Genomic DNA, 21,887 nt, shown 5'->3' with positions numbered 1-21,887 from the left:
TACTATTCCATCAAGAAACAGACAATAATATAAATAACTACATTACAGCCAACAGAGACCTAATTTCCCCATACCACACCTCGGATCTCAGCAGACTAAACAACCAAGAATACACCACAGCAACAATTACATTACAAGAAATCACCACCACTATAAAATCTTTCAAAAACAATACACCAGGGCATAGCAAAATAAATAAAACGATACTCACCAACTTACCGGAGTCTGCCCTAACAAAACTCACAGAAATCTTCAACCATACATACTCAGCCGGTTACTTTCCTCAAGCCTTCAAAACCGCACTAATTAAATTAATACCCAAACCAAACAAAGCAACCACAGACCCCTACAATTACAGACCAATTTCACTGCTAGAAGTACCAGGAAAAAATACTGGAAAAAATAATAAACAAAAGACTAAGAACTTACCTGGAGCATAACAACATCTTACCACCAGCACAGCATGGGTTCAGAGCCAATAAGAGCACAGACACCGCACTCGCTGTCACAACTGAAAAAATAGCAAACGCATTAGGAAACAAACAACAGTGTTGTATAGTCCTCCGTGATGTATCAAAAGCGTTTGACAAGGTCTAGCATGAAGGACTAAAATATAAAATTCATAATTCGAATATTCCTATTGTTCTTTCCAAAATTCTCTGCAACTTCTTAGACAACAGACACGCCTGCATAAATTTACAAACCTATCAAGGAACTACATTCCAAATAAAAAGCGGTGTACCTCAAGGAAGTTCCATCTCTCCAACGCTTTACTCCCTATACACACACGACATACCTTCCCCATCACACGGTTGCGCCAACATAATTTATGCAGATGACATAACACAGATAATTACACAACCAACACGATCCAGAAAAATGCTGGCAAAGAAAATTGAAAGAGAAATCACAAAAAATAAACGAATTCGAAAATAAGTGGAAAATAAAAACAAATACCTCTAAGTTCACAGTGATTCCTCTCTCAATAAATAAAACACACCCCATAACAATAAACGGAACAAATATTCCATACTCAAACAAAGGAAAAATTCTGGGAATGCACATCAACACTAGAGGAATAAACATCCATATTAAACACATAAAAAACACGGCAAAAACAACACTATCAACTATCAGACGATTCCAAGGACTAAGCACAAATATAAAAACTCATCTCATAAAAGCCTGTGTCCTCCCAGTTATCACCTATCCACCGTACCCACTAAACGCAATATCGAGATCAGCAACCATATCATTACAAACACTACAGAACCAAGCACTTCGATTCGCCTCTGCAGAACGTTACCCCTACACAAAGACTACAGAAGAACTACACCAAATATCCAATACATCCCCAATAAATATCACCTTACACAACAGAGGAAGTAAGATAAAAGAAAAACTAGTCAACAACCTACAAGATGAACTTTACAGATCACTTACCTCTGAGGAAAACCACTCTGAACACAGCTGGTTCAGAAAACCCTACTTACAATTGAGTAAAGATCAGCCACCACCACTTTACACGAGCACAACAGGCATACTCACGCAAACACACTGCCTCATCCTTAGGCTCACACATGCACATGCATAAGCATCGGCGCGCACGAACGCATACATTCATATAGAGAGCGCGCACACACACACACACACACACACACACACACACACACACACACACACAGGAGAAACAATACTTACCCTACTTACCTTTCAATCCACACTTACCTGAGTACAGCATATGAGCATTCCAATAACCTGCAAAGAAAAACATAAATTAGACAACACACGTGAGATAAAAAAATAAATAAATAAAAAAAGATAAAATAAAAAAATAAATAAATAAATAAAATAAATAAATAAATAAATAGTATAACACTGATATGTGATTAAACAAATAAATACCCAGCAAGGGGGATCGCCCCTCACCTATCTACCTTCTACTTTACTTCATCCTTTCACCCTAACTACATCTTCCTTAGCTATACTAGCTAAACTCTCTTTCACCCAACTGTCTATCCCCACAAAAAAAAAAAAAAAAAAATGTCAATCAACTCTGAAGGAAGCTTCTTAACCTTACAAGGTAATCATTCTCCTCTGCTTGATAAAACTATAAAATACCTTCGGATTCGTCTTACTTTGGTTCGCAACGGACCTTTTGCTCCGTTTGATTAACCTTTTTGTTTCATGTCTTAACTGTAAGAATCCAGTACGTTCGTTATCTTTTTTTTTTTTTTTTTTTTTTATGTAAGGACACTGGCCAAGGGCAACAAAAATCAATAAAAAAAATGCCCACTGAAATGCCAGTCCCTTAAAAGGGTCAAGGCAGTGGTCAAAAATTGGTGGATAAGTGTCTTGAAACCTCCCTCTTGAAGGAATTCAAGTCATAGAAAGGTGGAAATACAGAAGCAGGCAGGGAGTTCCAGAGTTTACCAGAGAAAGGGATGAATGATTGAGAATACTGGTTAACTCTTGCGTTAGAGAGGTGGACAGAATAGGGGTGAGAGAAAGAAGAAAGTCTTGTGCAGCGAGGCCGCGGAAGGAGGGGAGGCATGCAGTTAGCAAGATCAGAAGAGCAGTTAGCATGAAAATAGCGGTAGAAGACAGCTAGATATGCAACATTGCGGCGGTGAGAGAGAGGCTGAAGACAGTCAGTTAGAGGAGAGGAGTTGATGAGACGAAAAGCTTTTGATTCCACCCTGTCTAGAAGAGTAGTATGAGTGGAACCCCCCCAGACATGTGAAGCATACTCCATACATGGACGGATAAGGCCCTTGTACAGAGTTAGCAGCTGGGGGGGTGAGAAAAACTGGCGGAGACGTCTCAGAACACCTAACTTCATAGAAGCTGTTTTAGCTAGAGATGAGATGTGAAGTTTCCAGTTCAGATTATAAGTAAAGGACTGACCGAGGATGTTCAGTGTAGAAGAGGGGGACAGTTGAGTGTCATTGAAGAAGAGGGGATAGTTGTCTGGAAGGTTGTGTCGAGTTGATAGATGGAGGAATTGAATTTTTGAGGCATTGAACAATACCAAGTTTGCACTGCTCCAATCAGAAATTTTAGAAAGATCAGAAGTCAAGCGTTCTGTGGCTTCCCTGCGTGCTATGTTTACCTCCTGAAGGGTTGGACGTCTATGAAAAGACGTGGAGAAGTGCAGGGTGGTATCATCAGCGTAGGAGTGGATAGGACAAGAAGTTTGGTTTAGAAGATCATTAATGAATAATAAGAAGAGAGTTGGTGACAGGACAGAACCCTGAGGAACACCACTGTTAATAGATTTAGGAGAAGAACAGTGACCGTCTACCACAGCAGCAATAGAACGGTCAGAAAGGAAACCTGAGATGAAGTTACAGAGAGAAGGATAGAAACCGTAGGGGGGTAGTTTGGAAATCAAAGCTTTGTGCCAGACTCTATCAAAAGCTTTTGATATGTCCAAGGCAACAGCAAAAGTTTCACCAAAATCTCTAAAAGAGGATGACCAAGACTCAGTAAGGAAACCCAGAAGATCACCAGTAGAGCGGCCTTGACGGAACCCATACTGGCGATCAGATAGAAGGTTGTGAAGTGATAGATGTTTAAGAATCTTCCTGTTGAGGATAGACTCAAAAACTTTAGATAGGCAGGAAATTAAAGCAATAGGACGGTAGTTTGAGGGATTAGAACGGTCACCTTTTTTAGGAACAGGTTGAATGTAGGCAAACTTCCAACAAGAAGGAAAGGTAGATGTTGACAGACAGAGCTGAAAGAGTTTGACTAGGCAAGGTGCAAGCACGGAGGCACAGTTTCGGAGAACAATAGGAGAGATCCCATCAGGTCCATAAGCCTTCCGAGGGTTTAGGCCAGCGAGGGCATGGAAAACATCATTGCGAAGAATTTTAATACGTGGCATGAAGTAGTCAGAGGGTGGAGGAGAGGGAGGAACAAGCCCAGAATCGTCCAAGGTAGAGTTTTTAGCAAAGGTCTGAGTGAAGAGTTCAGCTTTAGAAATAGATGTGATAGCAGTGGTGCCATCTGGTTGAAGTAGAGGAGGGAAAGAAGAAGAAGCAAAGTTATTGGAGATATTTTTGGCTAGATGCCAGAAATCATGAGGGGAGTTAGATCTTGAAAGGTTTTGACATTTTCTGTTAATGAAGGAGTTTTTGGCTAGTTGGAGAACAGACTTGGCATGGTTTCGGGCAGAAATATAAAGTGCATGAGATTCTGGTGATGGAAGGCTTAAGTACCTTTTGTGGGCCACCTCTCTATCATGTATAGCACGAGAACAAGCTGTGTTAAACCAAGGTTTAGAAGGTTTAGGATGAGAAAAAGAGTGAGGAGTGTACGCCTCCATGCCAGACACTATCACCTCTGTTATGCGCTCAGCACACAAAGACGGGTCTCTGACACGGAAGCAGTAGTCATTCCAAGGAAAATCAGCAAAATACCTCCTCAGGTCCCCCCAACCAACAGAGGCAAAACGCCAGAGGCACCTTCACTTAGGGGGATCCTGAGAAGGGATTGGAGTGATAGGACAAGATAAAGATATGAGATTGTGATCGGAGGAGCCCAACGGAGAAGAAAGGGTGACAACATAAGCAGAAGGATTAGAGGTCAGGAAAAGGTCAAGAATGTTGGGCGTATCTCCAAGACGGTCAGGAATGCGAGTAGGGTGTTGCACCAATTGCTCTAGGTCATGGAGGATAGCAAAGTTGTAGGCTAGTTCACCAGGATGGTCAGTGAAGGAAGAGGAAAGCCAAAGCTGGTGGTGAACATTGAAATCTCCAAGAATGGAGATCTCTGCAAAAGGGAAGAGGGTCAGAATGTGCTCCACTTTGGAAGTTAAGTAGTCAAAGAATTTCTTATAGTCAGAGGAGTTAGGACAGAGGTATACAGCACAGATAAATTTAGTATGAGAGTGACTCTGTAGTCGTAGCCAGATGGTGGAAAACTCGGAAGATTCAAGAGCGTGGGCACGAGAGCTCTTATGGCCGTTCCTCTTGGCGCGCAGGCATTCAGCAGTTTGTTTGTTTCACCACTTAGGCTTAACGTTTTGAGTGGAACGACGATTTTACATAGGCACACATTCTTGCACAGCTTTTAGATATTTATCAGTGAAAATTTTTCATTGAGCATTAACATCTGTGGTGGTACGTATGTGACTCCACTCGATTTGTTTGAGCACTGATCTGAGTTTACAGAAGTTTGCTTTTCTGTAGCCAGGGACTTTCTCTTTCCTTTTATTTGATTTGTCAGCCATGTTTATAACGAAGGTGATTGCGCGCGGGTCGCTATTACTGAACTCATCGCCGACATTTAGATTTTCTACTAATTCATCTTTTTTGGCAAGCAGGAGGTCGAGCACGTGGTTATAGTGAGTTGGGTTTCATACAAAATGAATATGTGAGCTTTAAGTTATTATATAGATTGTGTCCGTGGTGCGAGGTGAGTGGTTCGCCTGCCCTTCGTCACCAGTAAATCAGTCACCAAGAATTACTGCGTCGTGTGTGTCACTTATCTCGCTAATTTCTTCGTAAATGTCGCTGTCGGTTGGATTGTTTGGACTGGAGGTCTGTACTTATATAAGAGCTATTGCTAGTTTCGTCCCGTAATTATTTTTTTATAGTCTAAAAAGAGCATCTACATTTGCAACAAGAGGTCTTGATAATAGGACTGGGTTGAGACTGGTTTTGATGTAGAATAAGATGCCGCCTCTCATTTTTATGTACTTGACTTTTAAAAAATGTTGTGTAACCGGGAATCTTATATCATTCAAACACTGCCTGACTTCTACATTTAACCATGATGCTGTTACGCCGATTATATCGCAATTTTCTGAAAACGCTATTTCCTTTAAGACTGAAAATTTGTTACGTAAGCTACGAGCGTTCGCATGGAAGACCTTGAGCTTATTGCGAATAGATGCCAGCGCGTTTGATTAGTTAGTCTGTCCTGGCTAGGCGAGCAAGGACATTCACGTCTTTTTTTTTCTTTTTTTTTTGTACGGAAACCCCTCACTGCGCCAGCAGGCAGTCAAAACGGGCAGCCCTCAGCTGACTGAGGTGCAAACAAGATGAAAATAAGGAGGAATCATAATAAAAGTTATCCCAGGTGTTTACAAAGCCGATGTTCTCTTCGCTGCACAAGTTGGCAAGTCGGGGATTGATGCTGGTGAGAGAGAGAGAGAGAGAGAGAGAGAGAGAGAGAGAGAGAGAGAGAGAGGCACGGGGGAGGGAGGGAAGGAGAGAAAGTGGGTCGTAATATCCCGAAGCACGAGACGTTTCCAAGACAACCCACCAACCTAGCCTACCATCACGTAATTATAATTAATAAACACAGAATACTCGTTTACACATCACATTAGAAGTTTCGTAATCCATAACATTTACGCCTCATACCTACATTTTGCCTCTCAGCTTGAGTTGTTTGACTGAATTTTTTAATGCACCGACTTACCCGACTTACACGACTTGAAATATATTTAATTTAATTTACTCGAAGTTTTCACATTAGCACGATGTAGCCCAACCGTTCATTCGCTTTGTACGTACATATGTAAATATTGAGGGAATTTCTTTTCCAGCTTTTTTTCTGTATTATATTGTTTTAGCTTTTATACAGTATTTAAGGTTAGGATTGAGAAACAAGAATAAAATGTAGGTATTGGTATTATTTACTCACCAAATACATAAATAGATTTAAGAACATAATAGTGCTTTTTAATGAGTCATATTATCCCCTAATCCTTTTCCTATTAGCTTTTTTTTTTTTCTTTTACAATATCTGTTTACACGATGCCTAGAAGTCCCTATAAATCGTGAAAGCCGAAAGGCGCCTGTATGCTTTCCAAACACACCACCGACGCCAGGAGTGATCAAGGAGTTTAGATCATTTAGTGTCCTTAGTTGTACCGTCACTCGATAATATTATGACACTGACATGTTTCAAGTGAAGCAACAAGTGTCGCATATAATTGCTAGACAATTCATTCATTCATTTTCTCTCTCTCTCTCTCTCTCTCTCTCTCTCTCTCTCTCTCTCTCTCTCTCTCTCTCTCTCTCTCTCTCTCTCTCTCTCTCTCTCTCTCTCTCTCATCATCAGGTTCTCTATCTCATCAGGTACATCACCACCAGGATTCACGTTCACATTTCAAGAACCAGTTCGGAAAAATAACTGCAGAGAGATAAATGGCCTGAAATAGTTTTAGCCATTCACGTGCTGCAATACACATATATATTTACAGCAGCTCTCACACACAAGGTTCGCTTATTCATGAACACAATGCCAATTACGTCTGCAGAAAATCCCACACAACACAAATTAATATGATACACAAAAAGTACACGCTTCCAGCCTGCCTCACTGAGAATGGCCACTCAGTGGTACTTTGTTCTCATGTTTCACAACACATTTCATCTCAAATTATTTGAACACGCAATATATTTCACTTCATAACACATTCCCTAGAAAGTTTCTCGCTTTCTCTCTCTTACACACACATAGCATTACAATCTTTTTCTCTCTTTCCCATACACAGTCGTGTATGCGTGAAACGTTTCATGCGTTTCCTTTCTCTTTTGTTAATTCCAAAAATTACGGTAGTTCTGATGTAATTAAGACCACTAGCAAAATAAACAAAAATAAATAAAAAAATAGATACATAATTTGGCCAACCTTGTCATGACTGACCAGTCCAGTCGTGTACAGTTTACACGTGGAAATTATATGTATATATATAGGTACTTGTGTTACCTACACTAAGTGAATGCCAAAATTAAATACTATTAGAAATTATGAAGTTGTTAAAAAAAAAAATTATATGAGCCTAAGAAGACAAGGGTTGGTGCAGGAAGCCATGGCCTACACGTGACTGTCCCTTGTATGAAGTGCCTACCTATTCCCACCTATCATCCTCATCCATAAATTAGTCTAATCTTCTTTTAAAGCTCCCTAATGACCCAGCACTAACAAACTGACCTATATCCTTCCTGTAATAAGGAATCACAACTGCACAGCATAGTCTACATGAGGTCTGATCACTACCAAATATAACTTTAATATTTCTTCAAGACTTCCACTTTTAATATTTCCTAAAAAGCGGTGAAAGAGAAAACGTTAGAGGCGTTGACTAAACTAATTGCTGCGAGGAACAAGAAGGGGAAAGATGATTAGGTACAACAACAAGGAGGACGTTCTATTAATAATAATAATAATAATAATAATAATAATAATAATAATAATAATAATAATAGGAGGAGGAAGAGGAGGACGAGGAGGATTAGGAGGAGGATGATTAGGAGGAATAGTATTAAGTAGGAATGGGAAGAAAATGGGAAGACCAAGAACAACTAAAACATACAAGGGTTATATTAGTGAAAGCAAACACACACACACACACACACACACACACACACACACACACACACACACACACACACACACGGCAGTTAGTTGTCAATGCAACTCTGCAATGCAGAGTAACGAGTTTGGTGTTTGGGTGCGTTTATTTTGTGTTCAGTCCCCCGTGCTGGTGTGTGTGCGCGTTTGTGTGTGTGGCAAGGTGCGGTGAGTTGGCAAAACATCACGCTGGACTGGGTTCTGTCAACAGATGCCCTGGTTGAGGGGGCAGGCGCAGTGGGGCTGGAAGTCGACCACAGTAAATGTGCCACACTCAACATCGTGGCTGATAAACGGCGTAAAAGGTGGCTGGTCGACACCTCTACCAGCTTCACGGGGGGTGGGGGGGGGGTCGCCCTCAAGAGTCTGCAGCCAGGGCAGACGTATAAGTATCTAGGTCTTGAGATTGGGCAGACAAAGGGTCGCGCTGAATCCGGTCGGGCGCTGGTCTTCATGATTCGGGACCTGGGACGCCTCCAGAAGGCACCCCTCAAACCCCAGCAGAAGCTCTGGGGGGTTAAGCAGGTCCTGATTCCCCGGCACCAATACCAACGGGTGCTGGGGCATTCCATGAAAGGCCTCCTCCAACGGTTTGACCGGGAGGTCAGAAGGTTTGTACGTAAGGCGATCCATCTGCCGAGCGATGGGGGTCTGGGAGTGCAGAGATTCACATCTCTCATCCCCACCCTCAAACGTGGAATGAAGACGTGGCCGCGTCTTCGGACGACCGGGTGGCCAGGATTAGCAGACATGTTGCAGAGCACCGGCACAAGCGCTGGTGAGATGTGAGCTGCTGTGGCAGAGCTTCACCGTGGCCAGCTGTACGCCTCTGCTGACGGGAGATGGTTGAGGGAAGCGGCTCACTCCCCCCAAAACGCACGGATGGGTGCAGGACGGCACCCTTCTGATGCCTGGCCACTCCTTTGTCAATGCCATCAAGACATGACTGGGCTTAACACTCGACTTCGGTCGTCCAGGGGTAGACCATCAGCCCCGGTGCTAAGCGACCTGGGGTGCGGGCGCCTGAAGGAAAGTTGTCTCTGGGAAATAAAATTGTTGATGAAGGAATTAGGTCTGTCAGGGGAAACAAATGGACTTTGTGAGTTAGAGAGAGAGAGAGAGAGAGAGAGAGAGAGAGAGAGAGAGAGAGAGAGAGAGAGAGAGAGATGATGGAAGACAGCAACCATTTCATTCCTACCACTTCACTTATAATTAGGGCCTAATTAGGCCCTGTTTATACGAGGCGTTTCCAACGCGCGTTAGCAAACGCGGCGTTAGCAAAGTCAATGGTAGTCTATAGGAACCGGTCACACGTGACGCGGCGTTTTGCCTGACGCCGCGTTAAAACGTCTGGGTCCCTTGCTAACGCGCGTTTGGCGAGCGGCTCGAGATACATTGAAGCATATGGGAACGGTTACACACAGCGGTAAACGCCGCGTTTTGAAAGCAGCGCGCTCTCTTATTGGCTGGGCTGCTACCAATGAGGAAAGAGAATGTGCGTTACTATGGCAACCCCTGGGTTACTCCACGTGGAGGAATTTTTTTATCACGTGACACGCACACAGCTCTTCAGTCCCATCACTGGCAGTCATGGCGGAGCAAAGGCTTGAGGCAATAGACACTGACCTTCTCATTAATTAAATAGAAAAACGTCCAGCCTTATGGGATATGCAGTCCCCGTACTATAAAGATAGGAATTTGAAAAAAAAATGCTGGGAAGAGATTGCAGATATCTTCTGTAGTTCAGGAGAGGTTAAGGAGAAACAAGCTATGGGTAAGTTAACAGAATAACTTTATTATTTATTTTTTTTTACTATTTCAACTTGTATACTACATCTGAGCAGCAACATGGCTTTCTCCCCTTTCCCCTGACATTAGCAGCTCATCGAATGATTTCACTGACATTCTAAAATAGTTGAAAAACTTGTCTTCATGTTCTCTTAAACTCGGGTACAAGGTTGTATACATGCCATGGGTAAGTCTGTCTTGTAAAATTGGATGAACCCAGTATCTTCTTTCTCGCCGCTTGCGCCGCTTCAAACGGCGATGCAAGATCCAAGCACATGCTACCTCTTCTAGATCCATCCTGGTTGAAACTGTCTGTTGCTCTCTGCATTCAGTGCATTGTTTGGCACACACATATGCACGCACAAACACAAGCGTCGCGTTAACGCCGCGTTTGAAAGCGCCTCGTGTGAGCGGTAGTTTCTAACGCCGCGTTTGCTAACGCGCGTTGGAAAGCGCCTCGTGTAAACAGGGCCTTACTGATGAGCGGAATGGAGGGAGTGGGGTGGAGGGAGGGGAGGGGAGTGGAGTGGAGTGGAGTGGAGTGGAGTGGAATGGAGGGGAGTGGATATCGTGAAGACCTACATGACTATGATGTCAAAAATCTCTCTCTCTCTCTCTCTCTCTCTCTCTCTCTCTCTCTCTCTCTCTCTCTCTCTCTCTCTCTCTCTCTCTCTCGTCTCGTCTCACTCGGCATAACCTATTGTCTTAAGGCCCGTACACATTATGTATCATGATGCGCATCGTGTTGAATGGATGTGTTGAAAAAGTCATTTTTCAACACGAAAGCGCATCACCAACGTGTTGCTGGGTCGGCTCGATTTTCAAATTGCAGCTCAGTGATGCATGACCAGTCAGAGCGACAGGACGTCCGGTCACGCTCCGCTCCAGCGCCGATGGCTCTCGAATCTCCACCACCCGCCATACCCTTTGAGTGGACAAGGGCCAACACCCAACATTTCATTGAATTGCTCAAGGAACATCCATCTGTTTGGAACATCAAGTCCAAGTAGTATAAAATGAGAAACGTCAGAAGTGCAAGCTTGGAAACAATAAAAGAAAGCGTAGTGTAGCCTCCAGACGAGCTCCTGGTGATATGCTGTCCCGAAAGCTGGTGTCCTGCTTACAAATGTAGGGTTCAATTTTTGTCAGCAATTTATAGAATGCAGGGATTGGCATTCTTGTGTAATTTTCGAAGTCTGTTGGATTTTCGACCTGTAGCTCCATAAATATTTGATTGAAGCTTCCCTTCAGATGTCGCCGAGAAAGCCATTGCTTACACCACAAGGCTCTACGTTTCTTCCTCCTCAAAAGTTTCTTTTTTGCTGCACACAGAGCAACTACACTCCATAGTAGAGTCTCCTGGCAGATTCCATCATCGGCTCTCATATCCCTCCCTTGCAATATTCCCTCACTACTTTCTCAACCTGTGCCTGTATTTGAAACACTTTGCTCTCTCACCATGACAGACAATTTACTGGATTGTCACTGTTTCTCCTGTTAATAATGCACTAGCCCCATAAAAAAAAAAAAAAAAAAAAAAACACCCTTAAAAATCTACTTAACTTTAACTAGAATCTTTTGAAAGTAGTCAGTTGCGGCACACAAGGGTTTCAGAATATGGTACCTGCTCAATCTCTCACACACTGCCCTTCTTCCAATCCCAAGCCTTGGGACTGGAAGAAGTCCCAAGATGTGATGTGTGTTAAGCCTTGCAAACTAAAATAGTGTAGTTAGGTACCGCCTGGCAGAGGGGATGACATGGGAGGCAGAGATTGTGGCACTGTGGCACTGAAGAACAGAGGAGATTATCCAGACAACCGACGCGACCAGATTGACCGAGAATAAGCAAGTTTAGCCCTTGCAAGTGCTTTCGTGTGCATGACTGACGATGCAAGTGTCTGGTCGCCTCCCGTGCCTGCCTGTGTGACATGACCGTATTGCACGGTGATTTGTATGCTGTTGTGTAATATATGGAGAAGAAAATGCGTGTTTTTCTTACCCTGCTCTGTGTGACTGTGGCTGTTCATCCCACTGAGTGAATGGATGAGTCATAGCCGCAGCCGTGCTCAGCCATCTAGGTGAAGTCCTCCCTGACATAAGCGCCCTGCATCCCACAGCCAACTCGGGCTGGACGCTCGCTACCTTTGCCTGAAAATTGATCGGTTCTTTATATAGAAAAAAAAACTCCACGTTGATAATTTGATATGGTATGGTAATAGACCTGTGAGCCTTTTGATGCCTCTTGATTTGCACTCTATCACTGTCCTCTCCCTTCACTGACCATCCTGGTGAACTAGCCTACAACTTTGCTATCCTCCATGACCTAGAGCAATTGGTGCAACACCCTACTCGTATTCCTGACCGTCTTGGAGATACGCCCAACATTCTTGACCTTTTCCTGACCTCTAATCCTTCTGCTTATGCTGTCACCCTTTCTTCTCCATTGGGCTCCTCCGATCACAATCTCATATCTTTATCTTGTCCTATCACTCCAATCCCTCCTCAGGATCCCCCTAAGCGAAGGTGCCTCTGGCGTTTTGCCTCTGCTAGTTGGGGGGACCTGAGGCGGTATTTTGCTGATTTTCCTTGGAATGACTACTGCTTCCGTGTCAGAGACCCGTCTTTGTGTGCTGAGCGCATAACAGAGGTGATAGTGTCTGGCATGGAGGCGTACATTCCTCACTCTTTTTCTCGTCCTAAACCTTCTAAACCTTGGTTTAACACAGCTTGTTCTCGTGCTATACATGATAGAGAGGTGGCCCACAAAAGGTACTTAAGCCTTCCTTCACCAGAATCTCATGCACTTTATATTTCTGCCCGGAACCATGCCAAGTCTGTTCTCCAACTAGCCAAAAACTCCTTCATTAACAGAAAATGTCATAACCTTTCAAGATCTAACTCCCCTCGTGATTTCTGGCATCTAGCCAAAAATATCTCCAATAACTTTGCTTCTTCTTCTTTCCCTCCTCTACTTCAACCAGATGGCACCACTGCTATCACATCTATTTCTAAAGCTGAACTCTTTGCTCAAACCTTTGCTAAAAACTCTACCTTGGACGATTCTGGGCTTGTTTCTCCCTCTCCTCCACCCTCTGACTACTTCATGCCTCGTATTAAAATTCTTCGTAATGATGTTTTCCATGCCCTCGCTGGCCTAAACCCTCAGAAGGCTTATGGACCTGATGGGGTCCCTCCTATTGTTCTCCGAAACTGTGCCTCCGTGCTTGCACCTTGCCTTGTCAAACTCTTTCAGCTCTGTCTGTCAACATCTACCTTTCCTTCTTGCTGGAAGTTTGCCTACATTCAACCTGTTCCTAAAAAGGGTGACCGCTCTAATCCCTCAAACTACCGTCCTATTGCTTTAATTTCCTGCTTATCTAAAGTTTTTGAATCTATCCTCAACAGGAAGATTCTTAAACATCTATCACTTCACAACCTTCTATCTGATCGCCAGTATGGGTTCCGTCAAGGCCGCTCTACTGGTGATCTTCTGGCTTTCCTTACTGAGTCTTGGTCATCCTCTTTTAGAGACTTTGGTGAAACTTTTGCTGTTGCCTTGAACATATCAAAAGCCTTTGATAGAGTCTGGCACAAAGCTTTGATTTCCAAACTACCCTCCTACGGTTTCTATCCTTCTCTCTGTAACTTCATCTCAAGTTTCCTTTCTGACCGTTCTATTGCTGCTGTGGTAGACGGTCACTGTTCTTCTCCTAAATCTATTAACAGTGGTGTTTCTCAGGGTTCTGTCCTGTCACCCACTCTCTTCTTATTATTCATTAATGATCTTCTAAACCAAACTTCTTGTCCTATCCACTCCTATGCTGATGATACCACCCTGCACTTTTCCACGTCTTTTCATAGACGTCCAACCCTTCAGGAGGTAAACATATCACGCAGGGAAGCCACAGAACGCCTGACTTCTGATCTTTCTAAAATTTCTGATTGGGGCAGAGCAAACTTGGTATTGTTCAATGCCTCAAAAACTCAATTCCTCCATCTATCAACTCGACACAATCTTCCAGACAACTATCCCCTCTTCTTCAATGACACTCAACTATCCCCCTCTTCTACACTGAACATCCTCGGTCTGTCCTTTACTTATAATCTGAACTGGAAACTTCACATCTCATCTCTAGCTAAAACAGCTTCTATGAAGTTAGGTGTTCTGAGACGTCTCCGCCAGTTTTTCTCACCCCCCCAGCTGCTAACTCTGTACAAGGGCCTTATCCGTCCATGTATGGAGTATGCTTCACATGTCTGGGGGGGTTCCACTCATACTGCTGTTCTAGACAGGGTGGAATCAAAAGCTTTTCGTCTCATCAACTCCTCTCCTCTAACTGACTGTCTTCAGCCTCTCTCTCACCGCCGCAATGTTGCATCTCTAGCTGTCTTCTACCGCTATTTTCATGCTAACTGCTCTTCTGATCTTGCTAACTGCATGCCTCCCCTCCTTCCGCGGCCTCGCTGCACAAGACTTTCTTCTTTCTCTCACTCCTATTCTGTCCACCTCTCTAACGCAAGAGTTAACCAGTATTCTCAATCATTCATCCCTTTCTCTGGTAAACTCTGGAACTCCTTGCCTGCTTCTGTATTTCCACCTTCCTATGACTTGAATCCCTTCAAGAGGGAGGTTTCAAGACACTTATCCACCAATTTTTGACCACTGCTTTGACCCTTTTAGGGACTGGCATTTCAGTGGGCATTTTTTTTATTGGATTTTTGTTGCCCTTGGCCAGTGTCCTTCCTACATAAAAAAAAAAAAAAAAAAAAAAAAAACATCCTTTTTTCCAGTATCCGGTAAATTGCTCGAAATCAATTGCTCGACAGTAAATTGCTCGAAATCAATTGCTCGAAAAATAATTTCTTCAACTGTCAATTGCTCGAAAGGCAAATTGCTCAAAAACAGAATAAAAAAAGATAAAATAATACTTTATTGTTGTTAATTGAACAGTTAAAAACACGAATGGGTACATTTAAAAATTTTTAAAAATCAAAAAATTTAAATTTTAAAAATTATTGCAAATATTTACTCTATTAGTATGAAATATTGTATGCTATACTTCTTAGATATTCTTCTACACTGTCTATTGTGTCATTGTTTGATACAATATTCTTTAATCGCATTGCGGTGTCACAGTACTTTTTTCTGCCCTCAGCTGCACTCACTCCTCCCACATATTGTTCTATTCGCAATTCTTGTAAACTTTGTTCTCTCTTTAATCCATCAATAAATTTCCAAATAGACGGATGACGAGCACCTATTTGATGTTCAAAAACTGTTGTGCCATCCTTCAATTGCATTGTTTGTTTTTGACAGTCCTTCTACAACATTATCAAAACAGTTCCACATTTCATGTTTAAATAAAGGAGCACGTCTACGGCTGCGTCTACACGGCCGCCCAGTCCATGTGTCTTCAAAATAATCCACACCTCCTTGAAGCTCATCCGGAAAAATTTCATTTTCAACTAGAAATTCAAATGTTTCCACAACTTTGGGTACAGGTATAAATGCCAACCCAGATAAACGACGAACTTTAAGAGCAAATTCAGCATTGGTGTCGTACATTTTCTTAAGGCCACTTGCTTGAATTTTTCGATAAAGGCTTTGACAAAAATGAAAAAAACAGCCACTACACTTAGACATTGAAAATTTTTGTTCTATTGTTTTAGCCATGGCAAGTTCAAAATCAATCATTATTGTTAATGGCTGTAATGTAGGGATTCTTTCTTTAAGAGCCTTCAGGAACCTCCTATAGGTTTCTTCAGTTTTGTTAGGTAACAGTGCATATACGAGAGGTAATATTTTACCTGACTTCAAGCCATGTATTGTATACATTTGATCAAAAATCAAAGGCACAGTTTTAAAAGTTCCATCAGCGTACCAGTGCTCAGAACGTGCCAAGATATCGAGATTGCTTTGGATTGCAAAAATTAAAATACGATCATTTGTAGGACCAGAGTCATAAATAAGGAATAAATCCCCTTTGATGGTTTTGGTAAACTCTTCTGGGATGTTAAGATCGAGGTAGCTATTAGGCAAAGCAGGTCCAGCATTTTCCCTTGCGCGTATATTACGTATGATTCTTTTCATATTTGGTACTGAAGGGAGCTGCACCGCTGCAGCAGGACTTATTTTCATTGAAGCACATGATACAATATAATGTGGTGTATCTTGACTATTTATTGCATGTTCTTTCACTTTCTCTATGGCTTTAGCGGCTTCAGTTTTAGCGGCATCTCCTCCATGGTTGTGATTCCCGTTTCGTTTCTGGATACTATCATGAACTGTGATAACACGTGCTGAGCATTTCTTTTTTTTTTTTTTTTGCACATTTCACATTTCCAGTAAATCTTATTGTTCACTGTTTTGTCTTTGATATAAGATATCCATCCAAACATAACTTCTTTCCTTTTTCTCTCTCAACAAAAGTTATGTCCATTTCTAGGGTTCAAGATCTAGAAAATAACTGAAATAGAAATAGAAAACAAATATATGAAAGAATCAGGAAAATCGTCAGTAGTATTATAGGTCGACTAAATATCAATAATAGACAATCCAGTGACAAGTATTAACACTTAAGGGAATACTGTAAGACAAGCCTAAGGACAATGGATATGGTTGCAATGGAGAGAAAGGAAGAAAGGGGGAACCACACGTACGGAAAGTAGCCCTGCCACCGTGTGTTAAGCCAGCCAAGAGACCTGTCGTGAGACGGCGCAGCTGACGTAATGCTTTGTGCTTCGAAATTATTTCGAGCAATCTGCCTTTCGAGCAACTGACAGTTCGAGAAATTATTTTTCGAGCATTTGATTTCGAGCAATTTACTGTCGAGCAATTGATTTCGAGCAATTTACCTAGATTCCTTTTCTCCTATCTAAATTTATTTCTTAGAGATAACAGGTGCTATTGTGCAGGAAATAGACATAAGAAATATCTTAAAAAATAACCAAGATAAGGAGTATGAATCTATATTATTACTCTTTGATACTTTAATAGTGGTGCTCTTAAGCTACTGGGATCCTTTTAAGTATCAGCGTTCTTGTGTCTATTGCTTCTGACGTGACAGCCTTTTCTCTCAGGTCCAAGTGAATATTTTCGTACCAGTGCCTTTTCTCATCGCATCGCTCAACCTAAATATTTTTGTCCAAAGATATTAGTCTATAGTGGTTGTTATTCTAATAACTGGAACTGATTACACGTAAAATAGTACAATAAACAATCTGTTTTCGTTGCAGGTAGTAAACTTGACATATCGTAGTAAGATAGTACTTGTTCTTTTATAAACACAACAGACAGTGTTCGTTCAAAAATTACGTTCAGAGGCTGCCTAACCACAATATAACTTTCAATAGGTATCTAAGGCAGTCATGTATTTTCTAACTGTTTATCCTACTGCAAAACTTTTTCCAACACTGACTTTTTTTTTTTTGTATATTGATAAACTAAATAGATGCAAACAGTCGAAATATAACGCAACGTTTTATATGTAGAAAATGTCAATCTCATTACAACAAAATTTACAATTACTAAGTAGAAACGACAATTTGTGGAGACTGACTGATATAATTAGATACATTAAAAATCTGCACTAGTCTTTGGCAACACACAGATAGCAACGTTTTTGTTGCTAGGAAATCAATACGAAGATATAATTCTGGCGATGATAAGCATTTAAAAACTTACCCCCCCTCATCACCTCCCCGTCACCTACTACTCCTCTGACTCCCCTCCATCACCACCTTTAATCCCCCCCATCCACCACAACCACAGGGATCCTCCCCACCCCTACCACCAAGTCCGGGCCGGATTTCACCTCTCGCTGGGATAAATTTGCAAATATCTCCTCCGTGCCTCAAGGGACTTTGACAAAGCAAGGATAAATGATTGTGCATTGATAGATTCTAGATATGCAGTGTGTTTGAACAGCGAAATGATAGCGAAAAGGCATGAAATATCACAAAAACTTCGCTCAGAATGCTTGAAACTGCCCCATTAAGTGCATTTCGTGACTATGCATAAATAAGCGAGATACACAGTAGATCAGTGATCGCATATGGAGAGTGCAATGCTGGGCACATCTTACCACCTGAATAACATCACTATATTGGCCGGACACGTAATGATATGAAGAAATAACAGACATTAACACGTTCACGGTAGCTTCTCTTGAAGCTCGACCAATAACAGTCTGAAAGTATCCACTTAGTAACTGATAAACCTATGGATTCCATCCATTGGCTACCTTCTTAAGATAATACATGCATTCAGTTGCTCTCTTCTGAGTACGGGCCAGCGCCTGGGCAGCTGCCGAGCGAGCCACGGGCCGGCCACTTTGCGTCTCTTCCTGACTGGCTGGCTGGTCAGTGGTGACTGCTCACTGTTCTATCTCACCAGCTTTACTGCTTTCTGTGATTAAAACATTAATAATTTGTTTAATACGAGAATCTCGTCGGTAACTATACTGTAGATGACAATATTGCATCGCTCTTACCCTCGTCACCTCTCCACTCACGCAAACCTTTGCCTATAATGTGTGCTGTTCCTCGTCTGCATCTTGAAGCACGATTCCTTCGTACTATATACTGGATGATTACCCGTTTACTCATAATTATAAAAACTGTAGATAGTTCTAGATAATAGAACTATCACTCTGAAGCAAGGCAACACACAAGGTTGTCCCTCGCCGCGCGAGACCAGCAAGCTGCCACCTCCTTTGTGGGTCAGAATGTTAAGTTACCATTGTCAAACGTGTCATAATTACGTTATCACAAGCAACCTTTACCGTCACACCACTACTATCACCACAATCTCGGTCCCTCTATCACAATCCGGCAGTAAGTTATCACCATTGTCATACGTGTCATCAGCACTACGTAACAATCTTGTCGTCACCACCACCACAATCCGGCTATCCTGTTCTCAAACGACTCACCAGAACTAGTTAACTAAACACACGTCACCGTCACCACCACACATGCCTCCACCACACCACCACTACCACAATCACCCTTCCATTACCACCACCACCACCACCACACATGCCTCCACCATACCACCGCCATTACCACCATCAAAATCACGCTACCGCTACCAGAATCCAACCACTAATTAGACACCATTTCCTGTCAAACAAGTAACCACACGCAACAACCACCACCACCACCACACATTTACGCTTCTTAAAATACGACTTATTAAACCCATCTTCCTACATACACACCACGTAATCTAGTAACACGCTCGACTCACTGTTCACCTAGCAGCAAACAGGTACGGGATGTAAGCCAAGGGAGTGTGGCCTCGCTGTCCCGGTGTGTGTCAGTGGTCTCAGCCCTGCCCTAAAATTGGCCACTGAGAAGATCGGTCACTAAGTTCCGTTGAGCTCGTACCGTAAGGGAAGGGCTGGGAACCGCAAGGGCTGTTCACCAACATCACTACCGTCACCACTACACACCCGTCACAACGCCGTCATTACCACAGTTCAACTATAATACCACTGTTTTGGTATTATAGCATTATATTTATGTACGACAGCATTGTTAAACTCGGAAGAGGAAGAAGAGGAGGGGGAGGAGAAAGACATTGTTAAACTCGGAAGAGGAAGAGGAGGAGGGGGAGGAGAAAGAGGAATACATTTAGTCCATCACTTTATAAGCAAACAAAAACTAAACAAACAACCATTACACTGGCCACACACATTATTGTATAACACACTTACATTTTAAAACTAGATATGTACAATAATCTCGCAGGTACGAAGTCAACCAGTGGTGCACGATACGATAACCTCAGCCTTGCATTACCAACGTGAAAGGAAAGAGATAAATATATACATAGATAATATACATGAGTGGGTGGGTGGCACACTTCTGTGAGTCGGTGGGCGTGTGTGCGCGCGTGGGCGTGAATGAGTGCGTGAGCGTGTGTGCGTGGGCGTGAGTAAGTGCGTGAGCGTGTGAGTGCGTGGGCGTGTGAGTGCGTGGACGTAAGTGCGTGGGCGAGTGCGTGGGCGTGTGAGTGCATGGGCGTGAGTGAGTGCGTGGGCGTGAGTGAGTGCGTGAGCGTGTGCGAGTGAGTGCGTGAGCGTGAGTGCGTGGGCGTGAAGAAGTGCGTGAACGTGTGTGTGTGTGTGTGTGTGTGTGTGGGCCTGAGTGAGTGCGTGGGCGTGTGAGTGCGGTGGCGTGTGTGTGTGGGCGTGTGTTAGTGCGTGGACGTGAGTACGTGGGCATGTGTGAGTGCGTGGATGTGAGTGCATGGGCGTGTGCGTGGACGTGAATGCGTGGACGTGAGTGCGTGGGGGTATGGGTGTGCGTGGGTGTAGGTGGGCGTGCGTATGGGCATGTGCGTGGACGTGGGGTGGGCGTGCGTGTAGGCGTGCATGTGGACGTGTGCATGGGTGTGGACGTATACATGGGCGTTTGGGTGTGGGTGTGCGTGGATGTGCGTGGGTGTGGGTGGCATACAGCGTTATTAAAGGTGTGTGTGTGTGTGTTTCGATTGCTTGTATCCAACAAAAATAAAAATACACATAAAAAACGTATATATATATATATATTTGATAATGAATAGAGGAAAGTAATGACCAATCCTAGTTAACAAGCCAATTGCTATTTACCACAGCAAAACAAGTAGATGGAACACAAAATTGCAGCCACAGACATACCAATCCAACATGGTTTTACATATTGATATATATAATCTCAACTTCACTTCCTTAATTCTCATCTCAGTAAGCATAATCACAGGTCAGTCACCTAGACAAACAAGCAAGTTACCATCTGGTCACCATACTTCTCTCTCACCTGACAAACTTAATTACATCAACTGCAGTCTAGTCACCCTTGCAGCTCAATCACTCGCCAATATTTTTCTCCTGAACATACAAATAACTTCCCATCTGGTCAGCATATTCATCTCTCACCTGATAAGCTTAACTATGTTACCTAACCAGTGCTATAATCACCATCTGTCCAACCTAATCACACCTACCCAGTGTCACTTGATCAATCTGTTATGTCATATCAGCTCAACCTAATCATATTTCCTAACATGGCTAACCTAATCACCATACCTGGGCAAACCTACTTCAATCACACCTACCCAACCTAATCCTCATGCATCCATCACAAACTAATCACTCACAATCTCACGAGTTACATATCAATTCCACCCACTGAGTAATAATTTAACATTCTTTCCATTACCAAACTCTTACCTTCACTACTTCACCGCCTCCTTCAGCGTCCCATCACAAGAGTCCCCACACCTCAACCTCTTTTTCTCGCTGATAGTGGTAAACATGGCCGAGTGGGGACAACAGGTGGAAAGAAGACAAGGCAGTTCATATTCCAAAATACAGTGCTGCATCCCCACTAAGCTGATAAGACTCTATATAAAGTTGCACAAGTTTTCAAAGATGTTTTAATGGTTCTAGTGACAGATTAACACGATTTCTATATTATTAACATGAGAAATGCAATCAAGAACCCGGCTAATCATCTGTGACATTTGAAAAAAGCGTTTCAGAGTACGTAGCTATAGTTGTAATTATGTTTTTTTTCTATCACTGCTATTAATATATGTGCATTGGTATGTATGTTTGCACAGACCCATAAGAATCAAATTCAAATCTCAGAAAGATGCTAAGGAGGCTCTGGTAGGGGTCTGGAGGCTGCCTAAGGATGAAGTAACCAAGATATGACTGAGACACAATGAAAAGGTAAGG

General features: G+C 42.7%; 1 long non-coding RNA gene across 1 annotated transcript; it reads right to left on the bottom strand.

Annotated features, from left to right (window-relative positions):
• Window positions 1-6,959: 6,959 nt before the first annotated feature.
• LOC135114895 (uncharacterized) lies at window positions 6,960-14,936 on the bottom strand. Its single transcript, XR_010275692.1, has 2 exons — window positions 12,161-14,936; window positions 6,960-9,413 (listed from the first exon to the last, which is right to left on the bottom strand). It is a non-coding gene; the product is annotated as an uncharacterized LOC135114895 (long non-coding RNA).
• Between the last annotated feature and the right edge of the window lie 6,951 nt (window positions 14,937-21,887).

Source organism: Scylla paramamosain, chromosome 28 (genome assembly GCF_035594125.1).
Source record: "Scylla paramamosain isolate STU-SP2022 chromosome 28, ASM3559412v1, whole genome shotgun sequence".
In the NCBI taxonomy this organism is placed as follows: Eukaryota; Metazoa; Arthropoda; class Malacostraca; order Decapoda; family Portunidae; genus Scylla; species Scylla paramamosain.
This window is presented reverse-complemented; position numbering and strand designations above follow the sequence as displayed.